The sequence below is a fragment of the Botryllus schlosseri genome, chromosome 8 (genome assembly GCF_051294905.1).
Source record: "Botryllus schlosseri isolate E-star chromosome 8, Bs_hap1, whole genome shotgun sequence".
NCBI lineage: Eukaryota > Metazoa > Chordata > Ascidiacea > Stolidobranchia > Styelidae > Botryllus > Botryllus schlosseri.
This window is the reverse complement of record NC_137243.1, coordinates 22,706,834-22,730,246: the sequence shown is the minus strand read 5'-3', so window position 1 is coordinate 22,730,246 and position 23,413 is coordinate 22,706,834. Positions and strand designations below refer to the sequence as shown.

Sequence of the window (23,413 nt, the reverse complement as noted above, 5' to 3'; positions counted from 1 at the left end):
CTGTTTCTGCAACTTAGCAGCAAGGCCAACACAACATCACCTGACAAATTTCGAAGCTACAGTTGTCTGATTCAATCGTCACCAGAAGAGTAACAGCGCAGTCTCAGTCGATGTTTTATCGCGTGTTCTGAAACACGTTGCCACGTAGACTACTTCAGCCTCTAGGGTTGGACGAATCCACCGACTTCACACACATTGTATAGCTAATTATCCAGGTGCGTTTTATCAGATTGGACATGGACATATTTCCAGAGTAAATGCTGACGGGGCAAACGTGCGAAGGGGACCAGTGAAAAACATCAACTGGAGAAAGCTGACTTCTGTAACTATGTGTTGGGGTCCAGTAATGGAAAAATGAGATAGGTTGATTGGTTTGCTCAGAAATGACCCCGCACACCAGACTTCTTCTCGTATCACTGAGAGCTCAAAGTGATAATGGCCTCTGTAACGAATAACGTAATGTGAACGTAATATTATACTTGCTCGCTCACGCATTGAAACAGAGGTTTGACTCTATGGTGGAAAGGTTTGAAGGTGCATATACCGACTTGCAACGAATGCTATGCGCACGCTCCATGAAGGGATCTACTTGTGCGGCTGAAAGATAGATATTGTCATAAAAAAACAGCAACTGCAAACTTACGAACGCTGTCCATTATTGCTTTAGAATGCATTAAAATGTACTAAATTTCCGTATAAGACTGGTAAATAGGCTACAGTAGCCTAAATTTAATAGTAGCCCACAAATACGTGGCGATAATGATATGCGGCCCGCGGCGTCTTTTGTTGTTGCAATGCGGCCCGTTATACGAGCGAAGTTGAGAACCCCTGCCATAGGCTATCTAAGAATAATCAACAAGAATGTGTAAGCGAGAAGACTTGCATTATCGGCATTTACGATGTACTCAACCCTAATGTCGTTTGCGGTAATCATGATGTTTGTCGACTATAATGGTCATATTCACACCAGGCGGATATTTCTTACTTTTTATTCCGTGACTGCCGACATGTAGCACGGCACACTTCTTGGCTTTTGTAAGACACCGCTTATGACAGGGGTTGCCAACTCAAAACGGGTCGCGGGCCACTTTTCAAATTTTGTAGAGGACGCAGGCTGCATGAATTCAATATCGAGAGTAAATAGGCCACACTGTTGAACAACGACGCTATCTCGTCACCTATACTCAACCCAAATGAATTGATATCTTTGTAAATTTGGGGTACTGGACTTATCGAACGCCTTGAAATCTTGGATTGCACCGTGTGTTGATTGATCAGAGAGAAGCAGACATGGCGACGTCTGTATAACAACGCTATTCTCAAATCCACATTGTCTTCGTCATTATCGGCGAGAAATGGCTTTGAAGTGATATTCCTGTCGTTAAAATATATTCATTAAATGCGATTTATTCCTTGTATATATGGATAAATGGGCGAACAATGTATCGTTTCAGCAATCCGGCCCGCCAAGTACCTAATTTTTCTATATCCGGCCCGCCGACTGGAGAACTTGCCCGCTTCTGGTCTAGTTTGTACTTGAAAGTCTTGAAGGTTTTTAGCAAAGTTCGTTGCGCTACCAACATAATATGTATTATGTACGGTATCAGATACATATAATAATAGTCCGGGTACCGAGCCTCCAACAGTAATCAATAATCGTCAGAATATACTTTCATCTGAACAAGACACACACAATGTACAATGTGATGCAATGAACAGTAGGAGGATGCCGAACGACCAGTTGCGGTTGCAGTTGCGGTCTCTGGCATCCACCTCGGCCTAGTGTCGGATGTCTCATAGCTCCTTTTTTTAGATGTTAGTCTCTTTTCCGCAGCTCTTTCCTGTTCTTTCAATTCTTGTGAGTGAGCTCTTTCATCGGGTCTTCTGTTTTGTCGATGTCATATGTGATTGTTTTCTTCACTGTCTTACAAGTAAGCATAATTTTCAAGTCTTTCAGTTAGCAATACAAAAATGACACCATGCTCTCAATATTGAAGTTTCATCAGCATCATTGTAATACAAACGCATGATTTTTATATGTTGTAGGACCTCACAGCAGCAACTGCACATTACATGATTTTTCATAATGCACAGCACTCATGCGAGAACTGATTTACTGCAGGGAAAGCAGGATAAATTATGTTGGTGAAATGATATTCTGCAGAAAACTTTTCCAGGACCGGGTATCCATTCCATACCTCTTCTTCGTGGACAGAACCATCCTCCCGATAACTTTCTCTTTCTGATTGATGCATCTTTTGAGATCAAATGATCGTCATCCTTACACAATGAGGAATATAACAACAGCCATATCATACGACTCTGAAAAGTCAACAGCAATGTATAAGCAGCCAGGATGTCAATGTCAGCAGCCAGGATGTCTATGCCCATCACGAGGACAAGACGCCAAGAAATAGCATCATTTTCGTCTCTAGCAGCTATTTGATATCCATATGGATGATTTATATTGATATGGCTACTTTCACCACCCTCGTTGTACCTCAAGAGACGAACTTAGGTCCATGTTTAGTCCAGTTCCGTAGTAAAGCATACAACAACAAGACTGTTTTGGGTCGAGTTATCTTTATCGCCCCTAGTGATCGAAATGAAGTGGAAATGCCCCATTGCATGTCACAAATCGGGGTTAAGCTCAATTCTGACCATGACTGCATGGTTTTGAAAGATATTTATTGCGGTCCGGTTGGAAGGTCTGGCATGAACATAATTTACTGATCAAATATTTTATTAATTTGGTTGATTTATTAGCAGCTCATAAATCGATAAATTGTGCCTGTAATTAGAATTAAAGCATGCTGTGTCTCAAATTGCACCATCAGATTCATTCCTTAAGAATTATTAAATATTGGGGCAACGCAGACGCAGAAACATAAATACTGTTCAGTTGAATCTTCAGCGAAAGCGAAGCATCTTCAACTTTACGCTTTTAACGTTGTCTTGATAGCTGATTATGAACGTGTCCGCAGTCTTGAAGGAATGTGTATCTATATATTCCCGCATACAGTACCAATCTACATAAACCACGCACGAATTGCAATTTTCAAGTAGGTTTATATCACTGAAAGTTCTTTTAGACCGCCTGAGTGGCTTCAAGCATATAAGTAAGTATACATATTCGTGTAAACCCGGAATCCTGCGTGATATAACCCCATTGAACCATCAACAGATCAACCTTGGTGCGACAATCTAGCATATACGTTTGGATAGCAGGATCCCGTATCCCTTGCAACGACATTGCAGACGCAGACGCAAAAAAAAGCGGCAAGCGATGAATCGCCAGCTACAGAATTCGATATCGACATGCCAGCAAAAGACGTAACAGTTTTATTATTCGAGCATTGCCGACAACTTTGGAATAAAGAATACAACCGTGACCAAAACGGACCACGCTATAAACACCCCCCCTTATGTTCCTCACGTTGCGTCCCGGACATTGTTTCGCAATTACCAATGAAATGTCGTAAATATAAATTTCATCGCCGCTTTTTGATTGATCATTGTGATCATTGACTTCAACAACTATTGAAGTAACCTATATTACGTTACTAAATTCATTAAATGCTGTTTTGGCCTCTATGATGTTTACAACTTAAAATTCACGTTATATACGACTTATTCCTTTTTGAGGTGGATGAATTCGCGATTATTGAATCGACTTGGGAATTCGACCCGCCAAGTACTTTATTTTCGTATATCCGTCCCGCCAACTAAAGAAGTTTAGGTATAAATGATATTGCATCTTCGGGTGGGCCGATTATTATTGCGCACTTTGTTGCTTGCTTTTATTTCTTGACCCCTCATCATGATTGTCGATGTAGTGGGAATAAATTGAAATCACCCAAATATACCAGAAACAAGTTTCGTGAGGTTTGCAATGGGCGCTACTTCACGCATGACTCAAATCATCATCAAGTATCGTGACAATTTAGAAATCTATTTTTTTAATGGCATCTATATTCTGAAATCTGAATATTCGATGAACTTCGATATTCTGTCAATATGGAAAAGTGCCGCAACCGAATGAACGCCGGGAGTCAGTTCAATTATTGCATTACAGGTGGTTGTCTTTACAGGTTTTAAAATTCAACAATTCCTTTACATTGTGGTTCTTGACCTTTGTGGCTCTTAACCTACACAGTGGTTCTTAACCTTCCAGCGCCCCCTTTTAAAAGTTATCGTGCTCTAACGCCCCCACCGCATAATGTAAGGACTGTGATAAAGACAATGGGTAAGAGGGAGGGCCGTTACAGCACTTCGCCAGTCCCCATACGAAAAAGATTTTCTTGATAAACCAAACGTCTTGGGGCTTCGTCCCCAAGATCCCAGTCGCCTGAGCCCCGTCGCCTGAGCCCCGTCGCCTGATCCGTCAGCAAAGTTTGTATGGCCTGGTCGCCCTGGACGCCACATGTTTCTATAGTGCATGAATGAATATGTGGTTATTGCATATATATGTAGCTAAAAACTTTTTATACTCCCGCACTGTAAACGAAAATGGTATGTTTTCGCAATTCACACCCTAGCGTAGGGTGTGTTTTGGGTCATCACACCTATTGGGTACTAAATTTGTCATTTACACCTAAGCTATTGGTGGAAATAAGCCGAACACACCCCTACACACACATACCATAAGATATACACCCCAAGCATTGGCATTTGGGGTGAATTGTTAAAGATTACACCTTTTGTCAGACAAATATGAAGTTTGGGATTCAATCCGCGCTAGCCGCTTCCACAAAACTTGACTGTTGAAGTTTTAAGTCTGTGTCGGTCAGAAGCCTGGTTAAGCAGGCAGGGGTGCGGCAAGTCTGCATTCTTGTTAAAAATTCAGTCGAATCACTGTACTGATCATTGTATGGGCACTTGAGAACTTCTCTGCTGTGTCTAACTGTAGGTCGTGTAGGACATATTCTCTTTGGGGTTGAATTATCCACCGAAAATGCGTGTTTTCACCCACTTTATTGTTGTCCGTGTCTTTAAGACTTCTTGGGTAGGCTTAGGCAATGTTCCATTGTTCAGTTTTTATGGATTTAACCCGGTTCGATCAAGTAAATTCGCCTACGCATATAGTTTCAGCTTTAGTGACAAATAAGCATTCGTTGTATACGTTCGTGTGCTACATTGACATGAATGAATAATAGCTAAGTCCGCAATATCATATTGTAATTCACATTTATCGTGCACTGCGGTACTCGTACTTTGGCTGAAATTTCACCCTGTCTACTATAGTGTGACCGATGTATCTCAAGTGTGTGGCAAAAATACAACACATTATGAAGTTGTCACGATACTAGTTTATAATTTCTTTCATGTCACGTCAAATGCACAATTGTACATTGTACGTAGGCTATATCTACAAAATATATCGGGCCTATTCCGCACAGCATTAGTGTATAACCACAATATAATGCAGGTTAAGGGTATTTAGAGCTGGGAATACTAGAAGGAGTTAAATTTCAGCCACAAACTTATATGAGCAGTACGCAATACGGGCATAGCAAGAATTCAAATTAGAATGGAACACCAGGTTACGTCACGGAACAATCATTGAATTGGGCGGAAGAGGGACTAAATTGGGCAAAGTTTCCTGGTTATTTTCATATCTATATTGATGTGTTATTCACTATTTGGTAGCTTTATGAATTGCACACTAAGCCTAACCGACAATTCGCATACAGCTTTCGGATCGTATCAATGGTTCGATCTATGAAGATAAATCTAGTACTGCAAGACTTATTATGATGCAATCTGCAGCTTCACAGCTATCAAATCCATATTTCCGATAAATCAATTATAGTATACATACAAATATTCCGGAGATCCTTAACTTCAATATAGTTATTACATCAGTGAGTCAATTGTCACATCATAATGGAATATACAAACCGTCGTCACCAGAACAGCTGCTGCTATGTTTCGCTACAGCTATGTAAAATGTTTTGTTATATGCCGTATTTCCGCGCTTAAGAGACCAGACTGGCTATCGACTGACCGTATTAGTTGTCGTGAATCTGTGAAGAAAGCCTCTTTCGAGATTGAAAATATCTGGATGGTGAGTTACATTTCGTATCGGTACTATTGTAGTAAAGAACATTTGTTCCGTTGCGTTTCCAGTACAGATCCGATTGCTGTTACTCAGTGTCGCAGCTGTACTGAACAGAATTATATGTAGCAAGTTGGAATTTTAAACGTACCGGTAGTGACGATACATTGAATTCACATAAATTGTTGTATCACCAGTACCGATACCAATCTCCAAGACACAGTAGCTCGACGGCTCTAATGGAGATACTGTTGACAGGTCCAGCATTAGCTATGATTATAAACTACGGTAATTTGGGTTTGAGCGACATCGTTTGTAAGTGCGTTGAAAAAAAAATCGACTCGATTGTCGTTATATTTATTACCAAAGCACATCACGACCTGTTTAAGTGTAAAGGGTAGCCTACCACTGACTATGCAGAGCTATGTTTATTGTTTATAGGCCTATCACCCTGTCATTATCACTGAGCTATATACACATTATATATTATGTTATGTTATGGTAGGAAGGTAAACATATTATCTATTCTACTTCAGACTTGCATGGGCAAAGATCGCAAATTTGGGGCTCTTGAAGAATGAAATTATCGATTTCTCCTCATGAGAAAACAAGTGTAACATACAAACAGCAAAGGGCTGAAGCATATGAAGCAATGGTATCTGAGGTGAGCAATGGACATTTGATGAAAGCTTTCGATCCCCGTAAATTGGGGCCAGTAGATGTTAATGATATTATGACATGGGTGAAAATATGACGATGCCATATTGCTATCACTATGAATATGAGAGACTTGACTAGGAACAGGCTTACCTCATCGAACATATTTTGCAGTGGCCCCCTCAGACTAGTTGCTAAGAGTATGTGACCCATCAACTAGACTACTTCTTTTGAAACTACTCTGAGTTCTGTTCATATATTTATTTTAATTTGAAGCAGCTTGACATGGATTTGACATAGCCACTTCTATATGCTTGTCATTGAGTAGAAATTTACATCTATTGCTTGAGTAGCAATGCGCACTACTGCGGTCAACTCGGTGTGCAACAATGCACGGATTAGCTGGGTCTTCAATGTTTTGACCAATATGAAGAGGCAAACATAGCCTGTCCAAAGTTTATCAAACTGTCCTTTCGATCAATATAAACAAATCATAATATATGCACTTCTTGACTCATGATATGACATACACACGATCTGTGCGTATGCACAAATCTGCTTTTTGTTAGATTCAAGGACTGATTGCTATTAGTAGCAGACTCTTACTCTGTGAATGTGAAATCAAATATGTTGTTGGTGAGTAATATACTATGCGTAGGAGAGTTACAAAATTGTACTTTAACTCGCTTATTTTCAAGCATAAAGCAAGTCAAGGCTACAACATCAGTACACATTTCAGATGTCTTGGGCCTTTCGAATCCAATCCAAATTGTCAACTAAACGTTTACCGTATGCCTCATGGTTATTTTTTCAATTTTAGGATGCTGCTATACAAGCTAATATCAGGGAATTTCAACCAAATCGACGTCACATTTAACGGTAGAAGCGTATGCTGCGAAACAGTAAAGGATTGTTATCAAACAGCTTATATTCCAAGGTAATCATTATCATTCAGCTAATTTGCAAATTTTCCATGTATAGGCTAAGGCAGTGGTTCCCAACGTGGGCGATTTGGCGGTCTAGGGGAGCGAAAATGACGAAGGGGGCGACAGGGGGGGGGGCGAAAATAGCGAAGGGGGCGATGACGCGTCAAAACAACTGACTTTTTTTTTTAGTCAACCCACGGAAATTTAGTTACAAAAGTGTGTCAAATTAGACATCGAGCCGAAAATTTGACCTTTTTCTTTAGTCAACCCGCCGGTGATTACAGTTTGTATGCCCAAGTTTAGGTACACAAAATTTTGGGGGTGATGATCGGTGTTGACCTTGAAAAGGGGGCGATGGGTTGAAGAAGGTTGGGAACCACTGGACTAAGGCAAGTCAAGGTTTCCTAATCAGACCTGTATCTGCGGTCGCTTTGAATCCATTCTGAAAGTCAATATTGCCCAACTAGAAAACGTTTCGTGTTTTGGATTAATACCAAGTAGTCAAATTTAAATCAAGTCCATGCATCTCTTTCTCTGATTATTTTTCAAATTTTAGGATGCTGCTTAAAGACTACATGCTGCAAGAGCAAGATTATATTACAGGAACTAACCGAGTTTAGGAGTATGCTGCGACAACTGAAAGACTCGTTATCAAGCCAGCAGGTATTACAACTTTGTTAACGACACCTGATGTCAACTTTCGTAGTCGCATATATGAAGTAAACCAAAGCAGATATGGTCAAACTTACTAGCGTTGCTACTCAAGTCTATGTAGAAATACCCCGTCAATTTATACTCGATTACAAGTAGATGCAACAGCTCCCAATACAAGTCAAAACTACGTCAAGTGGAAGTAGAATACGAAATGTCGGAAAAATAGTCGTCAAGTATGGTAAGTAGTTTTTCGGAAGTTTGTACTTTGAAAATTGCGATATGAATCTTCGCGACTAATATAAAATTACTAATGGCATATGACATAACTAACAGGAACAATCTTCAAAAATACATTCAGTACAGGTACAGGCGGTGTTGCTAGACTTGGGCAACTAGATATTCTAGTTGTCTAATTATACTAATTGAAGCTATTCTAATTTGTGAAATGTTTCTATGCTCTAATTCTAATTCTAATCGAATTTATGAAATCTTTCTATGGTCTACGGTAATTTTAATTCTAATCTAATGTATGGGTTTCCTGAAAAGGCTACAGGAGAACTGTATAATGCGAAACGAGCCAAGCTTGCGGTGCAGTAGGGGTGTCCAAAAATGACTTTTTATTCTCAAATTCTACTCGCTACTTGATAAAATTGTTAGGTTACCTAATTGAAGCTTGCACACTAAATTTGGTTTGATTCCAACCAGCAGCCGCATTGCTACTGGAGAAGAAAGTTCTTTTAATTTATTATATTAAAATGAGTCAAAATTTTCTGTTCACCCGTGAAATTGTTAGGTTGTCCATAAACGATGCCCACCAAATTTGCCACAATTCAAACCAGCCAGAGTGGAGTTACTGATGTCGAAAAATTTGGATTTGAATGAAATAGTATTTACGGCGGGCACAACTGTAATAAATGATTAAAGAATCCCTCCCCGTAAAATACTATTATATTAAAATCCAATATTTTTCAACGGAAATAACTCCGCTTCCACTAGTTGGAATCGAGCCAAATCGGTTGAGCATTGTTGCTATAGACAACCTAACAATTTAATGGGGTGAGCAGAAAATTTCAATTTTATTATTCATTTTCATATAATAAATAAAAAAAATTCTTCTCCTGTAGCAATGCGGCTACTGGTTGGAATCGAACCAAATTTGGTGTGCAGGCTTAAATTAGGTAATCTTACAATTTCATCAAGTAGCCAGAACGATTTGAGAAAAAATCCATTTTTGAAGACCCCTAGTGCACATATCAGATGAGTTTAGAATCCAATCCAAATTGTCAACTAAACGTTTATACCTCATGATTAATATTTCAATTTTAGGATGCTACTATACAAGATCATGTCAGGGCATTTCAACCAAGTCGACGTCGCATTGAACCATAAAACCGTATGCTGCGAAGCAGTGATGGATCGTTGTCAAACAGCACATATTGCAAGGTAATCATTAGCATCCAGCTAATTTGCTAATTTCCATGTATAAGGCAAGTCAAGGTTTTCTAATCAGACCTGTATCTGCGGTCGCTTTGAATCCATTCTGAAAGTCAATATTGCCCAACTAGAAAACGTTTCGTGTTTTGCATTAATACCAAGTTTTCAAATTTAAATCAAGTCCATGCATCTCTTTCTCTGATTTTCTTCTAATTTTAGGATGCTGCTTAAAGACTGCATGCTGCAAGAGCAAGATTATATCATAGGAACTAAACGAGTTTAGAAGTATGCTGCAAAAACTGAAAGCCAGCAGGTATGACAACTTTGGTAATGACACCTGATGTCAACTTTCGTAGTCGCATCTATGAGGTAAACCAAAGCAGAGATGGTCAAAGTTACCAGCGTTGCTACTCAAGTCGATGTAGAAATACCAACTTCAATTTATACTCGATTACAAGTAGATGCAACAGTTCCCAATACAAGTCAAAACTACGCCAAGTGGAAGTAGAATACGAAATGTTGGAAAAATAGCCAAGTATGGCACGCAGATTTTCAGAGGATTCTACCTGGAAAATTGCGATATGAATCTTCGCGACTAATATAAAATTACTAATGGTATATGACACTACTAACAGAAAGAATCTTCAAAAATATATTCAGTTATTTCTGATATAGGCGGTGTTGCCAGACTTGGACAACTATAGATATTCTAGTCTAATTATCCTAATTGAAGCTATTCTAATTTGTGAAATGTTTCTATGCTCTAATTCCAATTCTAATCGAATGTATGAAATCTTCCTATGGTCTAATTTTTAGTCTAATCTAATGTCTGGTTTTCCTGGAAAGGCTACAGGAGAACTGTATAGTGCGAAACAAGCCAAGCTTGCTGTACAGTAGGGGTGTTAAAAATGAATTTTTATTCTCAAATTCTTCTGGCTACTTGGTAAAATTGTTAGATTACGGAATTGAATCCTAAACACCAAATTTGGTTCAATTCCAACCAGTAGCCGCATTGCTACAGGAGAAGAAAGTTATTTTATTCATTATTTTAAAATTAGTAAAAAAATTCAAAATTTTCTGTTCACCCATGAAATTGTTAGGTTGTCTATAGCAACGATGCCCACCAAATTTGGCTCAAATCAAACCAGCCGAAGCGGAGTTATTGATTTCGAAAAATTTGGATTTGAATAAAATAGTATTTACGGTGGGCACAACAGTCATAAATGATTAAAGAATCGTTTACCGTAAATACTATTTTATTCAAATCCAAAATTTTGCGACGGCAATAACTCCGCTTCCACTGGTTGGAATTGAGCCAAATCGGTTGAGCATTGTTGCTATAGACAACCTAACAATTTAATGGGGTGAACAGAAAATTTTAAATCTTTTTTCATTCATTTTCATATAATAAATAAAAAACTTTCTTCTCCTGTAGCAATGCGGCTACTGGTTGGAATCAAACCAAATTTAGTGTGCAGGCTTCAATTAGGTAACCTAACAATTTGATCAAGTAGCCAGTAGATTTGAAAGAAAAAGTCATTTTTGAACACCCCTACTGTACAGTAGACATTTGCTATTCTCATGCTCATAAGATGAACTATGATTTGATGATAACGGAGTTTGATTCAACTTCTGGCGATTTCAGTTATTCTAATTCGAATCTAATTTGAATAAAACTGTTGGCTAGAATTATAATTTTAATCTAATTTCCAACTGTGTAGCTCAAATTTTAATTCTACTCTAATTCGAAAAAAAAAACTTGTAGTTGTAATATAATTCCAATCCAATTTGGAAAAAGGGAACGTTTTCTAGTTGTCCAAGTCTGCCTGTTACATGCGGTTTGCATGAAAACTATCCATAATTTTCCATCTTGTCGATGCCTAATTGCCCACACATACAGTGATCGTGTGTGAACATGTTTCCTATAGCGGTAAGTTCACCCTATCGGACCACAGTCTGTGCTGCAATTCCTTAGTAAGTGTAACATTTGATTTTTTGTAAGTACTTTGTGAAAATATATATACTTTGTAATGGCTTCTATTTTTGTGGTCTTTCATTAAGTTATGCATGGTAGCATATGTCCCTGTTATTTGGGTTGTGAATATGCATATTGATTTCAGGATGATGCCAAAACTTCTTGCTGAAGATAGTGACTCAGCCTTCGCCGTACAAGAGTGTTCTGCGGAAACCTGGAGGAGGCGACTTCCCAATACTACATGGGCAATGTCCTTCGAGCAGTATTTTCAGTGAATTTTTTTCTCCGTCGCTGGGATCTCTGTTTTTGTTATTTCACGAAATATGTTTCCATTTTATGTTATTATGGTTCAATTGATATCGAATATATGCACTCAAGAAAGTTTATTTGCAATAGCGTGCCATTTGGGAGAAGATGCAGGATTTCAAGTGGGGTGTATATATTGAAATTCCGCCTCAATCAATACTAATGGCTAGGGTGAAATATCCGATATACACCGCAAGGAATGGGGTGGATTCTGGTCATTCACACCGGCAGGGTTACGTAAGTTCTGTTTTCGTGTACCACCTTTTGGGGTGTGTATAACCACTCTTTTCGCTAAGAGTGTGATGTGGTGATTCGTATCCCGATCGGGTCTACAGACCCTGTTTAAGAACCCCTGGAATAGAAATGTTCAATAGGCGAATAATTCTCATTGGTGTTACAGCTGTAGAGCGCAGTGCTAGCCTACTCGCCTACGATAATAACATGGACAAAGAGAACAAACAACACGCAGCATGTAACCAACTATACGTCACGCAGGTCATACATAGAATGCCAATGGTTGCCATACTGACCTGATTGGATAGGCAGCGCAAGCTACGACTTTTTGATATATAACTATTCTCCGTGACAGTTTCATAGATTGTTGCGCCCGTAGGATTAACAAGTCTCCGTTTCAATTAACAAGTCCTTGTCTGATTTTCAGGTTTGATCCGACTCAACTCGAGTCATTTTTATTTAATCACTCAGTCAATCCAAAACCGAGTAATTTTACAAGAAGGTCGCACCAAACCAAATCACAATTTTAAGTCACGAATCATCATCTTCTATCTTCATGAACTAGAAATGTGACGTAATAGCTGATCTTCTACCTCATTGTAGCTTTTAAAAGTGATGTGATAGTGAAGTTTGTTGAGATCCCAGTGATTTTTATAGTAGTTTCAGATTGAACTTTAAGCTCTTATATCTAAAAAATATATGGCACCTGAATATATTGTTGAATACTTGAAATTCCAAAATGCCGTCGCGGGCCGCACAAAATGCTTTCGCGGGCCGCGTGTTTGAGACCTTCTTTTTTAGACTATATACCAAGAGGTCGGCTAACTGCGGCTCTATCGCGATTGCAAATGCGTTTCGTAATTTTGCTGGAGTAGTTTAACCTGATAATAAGGTGATGTATTCTATTTCTATCAACAATTTTCGTGTTGTTTCATTTTTTATGGTTTGCACCACTTGTAAAATTTAGGGGAAGTTGCGTTACAGGTTTGGAGCAGTGGTCCTCAAACTTTTTAAGCTTCGGCCTCCTTTCAAAATGAAAAATAGTTCGCGGCACACTAGCAGCACATAGTGATGGTTGTGAAGTAGCTCGGCCGTGTGGCAAATAAGAGTCTATTCTTTATTAAACGTGCTTTTCTAATGTCTTCGGCACCATGGCTTCATTTGACAATATTGCATATGGAAGAAAAAGCAATCTGGTACATGTTACGATTCATCACCTCGCCAAATGATGCCATATCTTGATAACTGTTGGAATATATATGTGCTAAAGCTTTCTTGTCTAATGTATTTTCAGTTCCAAACTCATATCTTCTTTACTGCAATCATCCTCACCGCTTGACTTTCCTCCTTTCAAAATAAGCTTCTCCCTTTTCGTATTTTTAAAAGTAAACTTTTTTATGTAAAGCGTATCCCACTTATAGATTACCAAGCCCTGCATAAAGTTGCCGTATTCCTCCGGTCAGAATATCGTTCCTTCGTGATTACGAGAAATAGCGCGTATTCAGACGAGAGTATAAAGGGAGGTCGTTATGATTTACGACGTAACAGAAATGTCAGACTGCGCGTCGATACTATTTCATATGATTTGTCTGATAAACTCTGTACACTTCCGCATTTTCGATGAAGCTAACCACGGAAGCCAAACGCATTTCCACTCAGATCCTGTGGCACGCGTGAGGATAGCCAGGCATCGATAGTTTTACTGGCAGTCACCCGCAATTCAATTATATTACCAAGCTTCCGACAAACTGGAATAATAACCTCTGGTTACTGATTTAATTTGCTCAGCTTTACTTCTCAATTCTTGTATTTGTCGCATGTAACATAACTTCGAACCTTCAAGATTTCAATCAGCTTGGACCCCAGGTGGAGAGACGCACCGTATCACCATTTACCACACAATGATAAACTTCATTCGATAGCCTATATTTTTGTGACGTAATGAATTCGTATTTTTAGATGTTGTGAGGCGGCTTAAAATCAATATTTTCGATATTCGGCTCGCCCATGAAGCAAGTTTGCCCATCCTTGATGTAGCTATACGGTAAAAGATAATGTATAGTACAGACTGGCTGAGCTCTATCATTAGCGACTTCTCGAATGTCGTGAATGTCACAATCGTGCCCGTGACTTTTCCATGAACACAGAATTTCCTCTAGCAATACGCGTCCAAAACGGCTGCATCAATGATTTTAATAAATCTTAGGTGATTTCTAAAATATATTTCCGTCGGTACCGGTAACTCCAAACTGCCACAATATACAAGTTTGCACGATTATAATGCATCAAAACTCATCCTCCAGATTCTCCGCATTATATTGACTTTCTTGCAGTAAAAAATAGTTTTCATCGATATAATAGTGTCGTAAACTGACTATTTCATTGTATAACTAACTGAAGCTTTATTAAAGCAAAGGCAACCAATGTGGCTTTAAGCAACATAGAACACAACTGACAGCAGTGCAGAACAGAAGAGAATAAAATGACACGGTAACGATAAGGCGACACTGTACTGTACAACGTAACTAATCAGATGAAAGTAATTATTGCCTAATTGCGGATCACCACAAATAGATTCATTGATATGCACTATAAACCGTTTTTTATTAATTAGAATTTTCGCCTAATTATATAGCATCTTTTGTCTTTATTGATCTTGTTAGAAAACGACTATACTCGTATATAACAACGAACATGAAAGGGGATTTGTTAGATTTCAAAGGCCCTTTGAAGTCTACGTTGATTCTTTCCCAAGGTTTCATTGCTTTCACAAGCACTTGCAGATCGCATTTGTAAAAATTTGGTTTGATTTGAGCACAAATGCGGCAACGAGCGCAGGTCTCGCGGACGTCATTTAGGGAGAACGAGAGATTTTTCGAACGAACGATATGATGCAGCCTTGTGACTCCTGGATGACCCAGAGTGTCGTGTATGCGATTTAGATTAGAACCCAACTCACAGGGAGAAATCGATGCGCAATACGAAGATGTGGTCCGCGAAAACATATCAGCCGAAACACACAGTGCCCCCGGTTTGTGTACGATATCATCATCATATCATCACTTCATAATGACCTAGGACTCCACAATAGCCACACTCGCTCCGTTTCGCTGGACATTTATATCGGGAGTGGAATGACTTACCGCAAAAAAAGCACTTCCGATCAGGTTTGATTGTTTTGCTCATTACGTTGAGTCGACTGTGAGTTTCTGCGGATGATAGTTCGACTTCAGGATTCAAAGATTTTTCCAGCGGTTCAACGCCGACAGATGAACAGAACATGGAGTGCTGCAATAGATGCTAGAGCTTCTCTCGGCGAATTCTAATGAGTGGGCTTTTGAGATCGCCATTTCGAGGGTTACAGCCCCGTCACTTTCTAATAATCTCTGTCTGATAACGTTTGATCGGAGACCAGTAACGAAAGCGTCGCGGATGGACTCCTTGCGATGATCTTCCGCCGAGAGAGTCTTGAATGTGCAATCTTTCGCTAGATCTGCCAAGGCGCGGGAAAATTCCTCGATCGTTTCTTCGGGCTTCTGAATACGGGTTACTAGCATGTGGCGGACGAAGATTTCGTTCTTTTGCTTGATATAAATTTTGTCGAGAAGTTCTATTGCGGTATCGTAAGTCGAACTTTCTTCAAAATAGGAATAGACAGACGACGACACGAAATTCGTTAGAGATCTTCAGCTTGTCGATCTGTGTATCTTGATCAAATGATGAAAGAAAATTATCGAAGGTCTTCTTCCAATGCTTATACTGTTTTTCAGCAGAGGCGGACTCCGGACTGATATCGAGCTTGTCTGGTTTCAGAATCCTTTCTTCCATAATTCTATGTTGCTTAAATTGTCGTAAACTGACTATTGCGTTGAATAGCTATCTGAAGCTTTATTAAAGCAAATGCAAACAATGTGGCTTTGAGCAACATAGAACACAACTGACAGCAGAACAGAAGAGAATAGAAAGACACGGTAACGATAAGGCGACACTGTACTGTACAACGTAACTAATCAGATGAAAGTAATTATTGCCTACTTGCGGATCACCACAAATAGATTCATTGATATGCAATATAAACCGTTTTTTATTTATTAGAATTTTCGCCTAATTATATAGCATCTTTTGTCTTTATTGATCTTGTTAGAAAAGTTTTCTCAAAATACTCGGTTTACCGTTTGTGAATAGGGACTCTCTGCTGTGATTTTGGCCCGAAATATCGGTATGATCGACATCAGCAAATTGATAGTATAAACCAGGGGTTCTCAACCCGCGGCACGCGGGCCGCATGCGGCCCGCAGACGCTTTTTCTGTGGCCCGCGAGATCTTTCAATATGAACGCAATTACTACCGGCACAGTATTGTTGCATACGGTATCAATTTAGCCACTAAAGCTCTCTTATCGCTCCGTCTCTGTTTCGTTTGATTTATTCTCATTCTTCAATGTTTTCTGGTTTCTTGATATATGGTTGAGTTTAGATTCTTATTGTTCTGAATAGGTCTTCGGACAGTCCATCTCGAGTTACACATATCACCTGATCTTAGAAAAAAGCGTTGCTAGCTAGGTCTCAGGCTGAGCAATCCATATTTTGAGGCATTGTTGAGATTGCCGACGACGTTAAAAACGCATGATTCAAAATTGCTTGGTATATCGCTAAACCCATGAAATCTGTTAGAAAAGGTGTTTCTCCAACAAAACGTTACTATACTGTGCGAATCTCCGCTGTTTCCGGAGTTTGGCAGCGAGGACAACTTCATCTAACAAATTTCGAAGCTGCAGTTGTCTGATTCAACCGTGACAAGAAAGGTAACAGCAATGTCAGTTAATCTTTTGTCGCATGTTTTGAAACACGTTGCCCCGTAGACTACTTTAAGCTAGCATTGGACAAAATCTACGGATATTGCAACGCTAATTGTATTGGGGTATTCTATCAGAGTGGTAGTAATGCTGGCTGGGCAAACGTGGGGAGATGGGACTAGCAAACCACATCAACTTAACAAAGCTGACTTCTGTAACTATTGGTGCAGGGCATCAGCCATGGACGGAAAGGAGAATGGTTGATTGGTTTGCTCAGAAATTACCCCGGACGCGAGACTTCTTCTCATATCACTGAGAGCCTAAAGTGACAATGGCCTCTGTAAAGAAAAAGTTACCGTAGTTTTATACTTGCTCGCTCACGCATTGAAACAGAGAGTTCACTTCTCTGGTGCAAGGGTTTGAAGGTGCACATACCGACTTGGGAACGAATGCAATGCACGCTTCATGAAGGGATTTACGCAACAATCTCACTAGAAACAGCAACTGAAAGCTTACGAACGCTGTCCATTATGCTGTAGAATGCATACAAACAAAATGCCCATACACGACTGGTAAATAGGCTATATTAGCCTAAATATAATGGTATAGTCCACAAATATACGGTAATAATGTTCTGCGTCCCGCAGCGCTTTTTGCTGTTAAAATGCGGCCCGTTACGCAAGGAAAGTTGAGAACCCCTGGTATAAACTATAAAGAATGCATGGTTGTCTAATGTAAATAATCTAGCAGGCATGTGGGATCTATCATCATTTGATATGGTTATTGTATCATAAAAACCAAATCCGTCCGATTGGGTTTTGGCTTCTACAGAACTCACTATTTAGATAATATCTGTAGCAAGTATTGGAATTTCACACGGTCAAATACCCAGCAAACACTAGATGTCTTTTGAACCTGTCAGGATATCTTTTTCTTGTCCAGTCAGGTTCAAATCATATCTTGTGCATGCTTTGTGCTGAAGCACGACTTAAATATATCTTTTTCATCTCCAGTCATGTTCAAATCATATCTTTGTGCAAACCTTGTGCTGAAGCACGACTTAAATATATCTTGTTCTTGTCCAGTCAAGTCCAAATCGTATCTTGTCCATACCTTGTGCTGAAGCACGAATTAACTATATCTTTTTCTTGTCCAGTCAAGTCCAAAGCATATCTTGTCCTTACCTTGTGTGCTGAAGCACGACATCAATATATCTTGTTCTTGTCCAGTCAAGTCCAAATCATATCTTGTCCATACCTTGTGCTGAAGCACGGCTTAAATATATCTTGTTCTTGTCCAGTCAAGTCCAAATCATATCCTGTGCATACCATAGCAATTTGCAACGTAGCTACGTTGTAAATTGCTATGTGCATACCTTGTGCTGAACCACAACTTTTCTTGGCCAAATTTTGTCGAATGCTGAAAATATATTTGTTAGGAATATCAAATTCGATTATTGCTTCCTATTATGGTAGAGTGGTGTTTATAGATGTACAGTAGATTATATTGAACTTTTACTCTCATGGGGCGATTAATCACCTGTGTCACTACCGTATGTTCCACCTAGTGTCACGCTCTTTCTTGCAATTTTGCAGACTAAAATTAAATATCATATTAGCCCGCATCCTCGCGCTCCGCCACCTCCGCTGCTTTCGGTGGTTGGGTTGTATTTGATTGGAATTGGTCGGTTCCCAAATTTTGGAAGGAAAAGGCTGGAGAATTTCCGGTTCTGCGTCCAAAAAACTTCTGCCAAAATCATGATATCGTATTTAAGATTATAATTAAAAATGTTGCCAAAATCCGACTGTCGAAATAAATTCAGAATCCGCATCCAGTCCGGCTGAAATCCTGCTACGACTCCGGTTTCTGATCCGGAGTGTAAACGAGAGGCCATTTCTCCCTTGCGAGTTCACATAAGTTTCGGCGCGAAATACTGGCAGACAAAGCGCTCTCGTAATGGAGGCTTACAGCTACGCAGTCGTATGTTAGGTTTAGTTGCGTTCAGGAATTAATCGTGGTAAATTAAGGCTCAACCAACCATATTCCTTCAGAGGATTACTGAAAACTGAACTGTAGATAATAATTTACGTATGCTTGATACGAAATATAGGTATATAGCAGTGGCGGCTCGTCCTATAGGGCAACTGGGGCATTGCCCCACCTAATATTCTGTTCAATAACAATTCTTTATCATTTATAGACGCACACCAATCTATATATACCGAAATCACAGCGAAAATCGTATTCTTCTTGTCCTTTCGCTTGTAAATGCCCATATATAGCGAAGTCTGCGAAAATCGAATTCTCTTCGTGTTTTCGCTTTGCGAATGCCTAGCCGGGGCATGCCCCGGTAGCGCTCATAACAAGCTTTCACTGTCTATTCTGTCAAAGCCGCGCACAATAAAGAAACGGTGAATTACTCTCTCCTATTCGTAAAATGGCCGAGCAACCGGGGCAAATATGCCTGGTCGCCCTTAAGGTGTGATGTAACAATCGTATCTATATCTGAACTCGATTACCGTAATATGCGTTTAGTCGACCTTTGCTGGTATAGGTCGATTTTGATGGTGTTTCACACCATGAAAACTCTTGAAATTTGGTATGTCATGTCGTGATGGTAGTATTTAACACTGCCCCAAATTTCAGGGTTTCCACTTGAAGTTTATGGTAGTAATTCCGTTTCCGAAGTTGAGTGTGTGCTGATCCGTCATGTATCGCAAACAGATTTTACTCAAAAGCCGGTATTGGTATCCATTGATTTTGACGATGTTCAATACTGAGATCGGTTATGAAATTTGGCACGGTAAGTCTTAATGTTAGTATCGAACGCTGTGCCAAGTCTCAAGGTTGACGCTTTGTGATTAGGGCAGTAATTTTGTTATCAAGGTCGAGTATGGTGGAGATGTGCTCCGATCTGACACTTTATCATACAACGCATTGCGGATTTCACGCAAAAGCCGGTGTATCTGCGGTAACGTTAACTGAGATGATGATATCATTATCAGTTTGCATTCAAATATTTACTTTGATATTATATTCTCCAATGTCAATTTCACCGTGAAATTGTGGCCTTCAAGCCATTTGCTCACAACCCCTGCTGTCAAGCGCGATAGCTATTTCGTTTTCGATGGCGGCTAACAGCTGATCACTTGATCAGCCTATTCCTCAGTAAATTTTGCGCAAAATTCGGTGTTGGTCTGTTCGCATTAATTTTGACAGTGTACCATACCGAAAAGGGCCATGAAACCACTGCTCGACGATGTAGTGTACAGTGCACTAAGTTTAAAGCTTTCATCCACGCATTTATTCGGTAATATATTTTCCAAAGGCGATTTCGCAGCAGACCTATAGACAGTAATAAAGCCGTATGTGTCGTGTTACAGTCTCCAGTTTCAAGGCCAAAATCTCCTATGCTGTACCGAGACCGAATTTCGCAGGCTGCTATTCTTAGTTCTTCAGAATGATGTTTTGGAATCAATATGACAGGCCCAATCTATGAGATAACAATTGCGTATCTGTCCGAACTCGTTGACCCTTCCAGTTAGGCTTACGTTATCTCTCGAGTTATAGTCATTTCCAGGTCTAGTGCGAACATGAACCGTATTGAATCTTTGTTCCGTACGCCGTTTACGCAGTTACCACACTCCAAGTCACAGCTCACCGGCGGACCTCTCGTGGCACATACGTTAAAATCACTGTTGCCGGCAAATTCATGTTACCGTACCATCATTAAGTTACTTGTTTACGTTGGAAATGCCATTGTGACGTCATCTTAATAAAAAGTCGCTTGCAGCCCTTGCCCCACCACCCGATATTGTCACGAACCGCCACTGGTATATAGTGTATGGTATAATGTCACAAAGTATAGAACTTGGTTTGCACTTTTGCGAATATCATATAAGCTATACGGCCGTAAACCAAACTTTACGCTGATTGGTCGAGAGACAATGGCCATGGATACGACGCAGCAACGGAGGACGCTGCATTTACTTCAACATATAGTCGGCACTACGACGTATTCCTATAGACGTGTAGACTGTATAAAAACGACAAGATTACAGTTAAATGTTTATTTCTTCATCAATAATGAAATTAGGAAAGGAAATAAAATATTTAATAACATATACTGAAATATAATGCCGAAATACTACTGTGTTTATGAATGCAGTGCCACCAATGGCAATGAACTGGGGAAGAACAGATTTTTCCATTCATTTCCTTCCAACGCAAAGGTCAGGAAGGCTTGGGAATGCAGAGTAAGAAGGCAGGATTTCAAGCCTACTTCCACAAGCTTCATTTACTCCTCATCGCCGACCTCACTGCAGTTGCACTGACTTAAAAAGCCCAGAAATCACAGTGAGGCGAGCTACAAGTCGGCAGCTAAAGAGCCGATGAATCGCGAGCCGATGCATGAGAGAGTGGACAGAATGTCAAAGACAAGAATAAATGCATTGATCAGTTCGAATACTGTCATGTCGTGGAGCACAAAGCCTTAAACAGGCTAAAAGCACCACTGTTGTGTACAATAATAATAATAATAATAATTTGCTCCTACCAATTTTGCAAGGAAGATTTTGCTGCTAGTGCATTATAGATATACCAATACAGTCACGTCTAAAGAGAGGTGCGATTCCCAGTCGCAATCTCCTTGGTGAAGCAGAAGATATGCGCATTGCAAAGAGGCGGACCCTGAACTCCATGCCGTGTCAACTGTCTTCCTGCAATGTTATGGATGCTGCACATGCAAATCTTACATTGTCATCTGGTGATCCTGATCTCGAATCGTCATCGTGTAGCCTTGAAATGGAATCTTCAAATCCATCACCGGAATCTTAGGGTTAGAAGCCAACGAAGTCAGTCATAGGCAGATTAGCTACCTAAGCCCACAGAACATCAGAACAGAGAGGATGTGCAGAATGGGGTAAATACTAGGGATGGTGTGAACGTGAGGTTCACGTTCGCGTTCTATGTGTGAACCCCGGAAATTTAGAGGTTCAAGTTCACAAACGAACCTTGGTAGGTTCTGCACTGTGAACCTTTTTCATATATTACAATTTTCACGTCATTAGAACATGTTTAGTAGAAATTTATTGCATTTAAACTGCGGGCCACTCTGTGCATGGCGCTGGCAGCATAAAAAATCAACACTAAACGAGCATGCACCTTGACAATCTCAAAATTTTACCTGCTTTGTTACAAAAGTTTGCTCGAAATATCCAGCTTTCTTTTTGTGAATATTGATATCGTTGTCTGATGCAAAAAATCTAGCAAGCGTACGGGATCCATCTCGATTTAATGTGTTTATGCGCTATCATAAAAACCAAATGCGTGCGATTCTGGTGTTGGCTACAGCTGTACAACTTGTTAATTGGGTAAAACCCGTGTCACACTCTTCCAATATCAACGTAGCAATACTCGACGCCGAATACATTGTCCGGTCTGGCCTAGACCGTTGAGGCGTAAGCTTATATTCCCTTCCTAGTCCTCGTTGAAACTGTTGGCAAAGCGACGGAAGATATTCATTTTATGCGATTATTATATCATTAGATTGCTCCAGTTGATACATTTGGCAACGTTTAAAAAGTCAGTATGTACTTCAGCATTGTGGCATTATGTGGCCCGAGTCGTTGCTAGGCATCATGTACAAGTACATAATAAATATCACTACACTGAAATGTAGGGTTGGAATTAGCAATATGACGTCACGTGATGTCATGAGGTTCACATTCGCGTTCACACAGAACCTTTCAAAAAGGTTCGCGTTCACACGAACCAGAACCTTTCGGAGGTTCACACCATCCCTAGTAAATACATAGGGCTCTTCGACTCACAAGTAGCAATTTTGGTAGGGTTTTGGACTGCTTTGAGGAGAACAAGACAGCAGGTACTCCATATGCAACATCTCTTTTCAAATCAATTCAATGACAGTACAGTATGAACAGGTATTCAATATTGTGGGGGTTATTGCACGAAGAAAGCGCCATTCAAGACTACTAAGCATCACGCATGTGAATGTAGCAAATATTGGTCATGTTCTTTTACCATATGGATATCTGGGTGCTTCACATGATAGAGTGATTATGGCTGAGCAGACCTCATCTGCACTGGTGTGCTTGAGGTATCGTAACAGCACATGCAATGAGTTCATGAAATTTGAACTTGGGCAGAAATCACGGGAAAGGAGTTTTTATTTGACTGCTGCTAGATAATTACAAGTAAATCACTCTTATTGGCATCAAATTCAGGCCCAAATGTATGCCACAAATAGTCCTGCCTTCTTATACTCTGCCTTTCCAAGCCTTTCTGTCCTTTGCGTTGGAAGAAAATGAATGGAAAGATCTGTTCTTCCCCAGTTCATTGCCATTGGTGGCACT

At 39.8% G+C, this 23,413-nt stretch overlaps 2 long non-coding RNA genes across 6 annotated transcripts in view; one reads left to right on the top strand and one right to left on the bottom strand.

Annotated features, from left to right (window-relative positions):
• The window catches only part of LOC145444515 (uncharacterized), a 414,279-nt gene that overhangs the window by 139,143 nt on the left and 251,723 nt on the right, over nucleotides 1-23,413 (bottom strand). The window lies entirely within an intron of this gene.
• On the top strand, nucleotides 4,490-10,284 carry LOC145445397 (uncharacterized). 5 transcript variants are annotated; one of them, XR_013916996.1, is made up of 6 exons: nucleotides 4,490-6,067; nucleotides 6,595-6,722; nucleotides 7,536-7,652; nucleotides 8,198-8,304; nucleotides 9,622-9,738; nucleotides 9,949-10,275. It is a non-coding gene; the product is annotated as an uncharacterized LOC145445397 (long non-coding RNA). The 5 variants fall into 5 exon arrangements; XR_013916997.1 differs by lacking the exon at nucleotides 9,949-10,275 and having other exon boundaries at nucleotides 9,622-9,901; XR_013916999.1 differs by lacking the exon at nucleotides 4,490-6,067 and having other exon boundaries at nucleotides 6,399-6,722; nucleotides 9,949-10,276.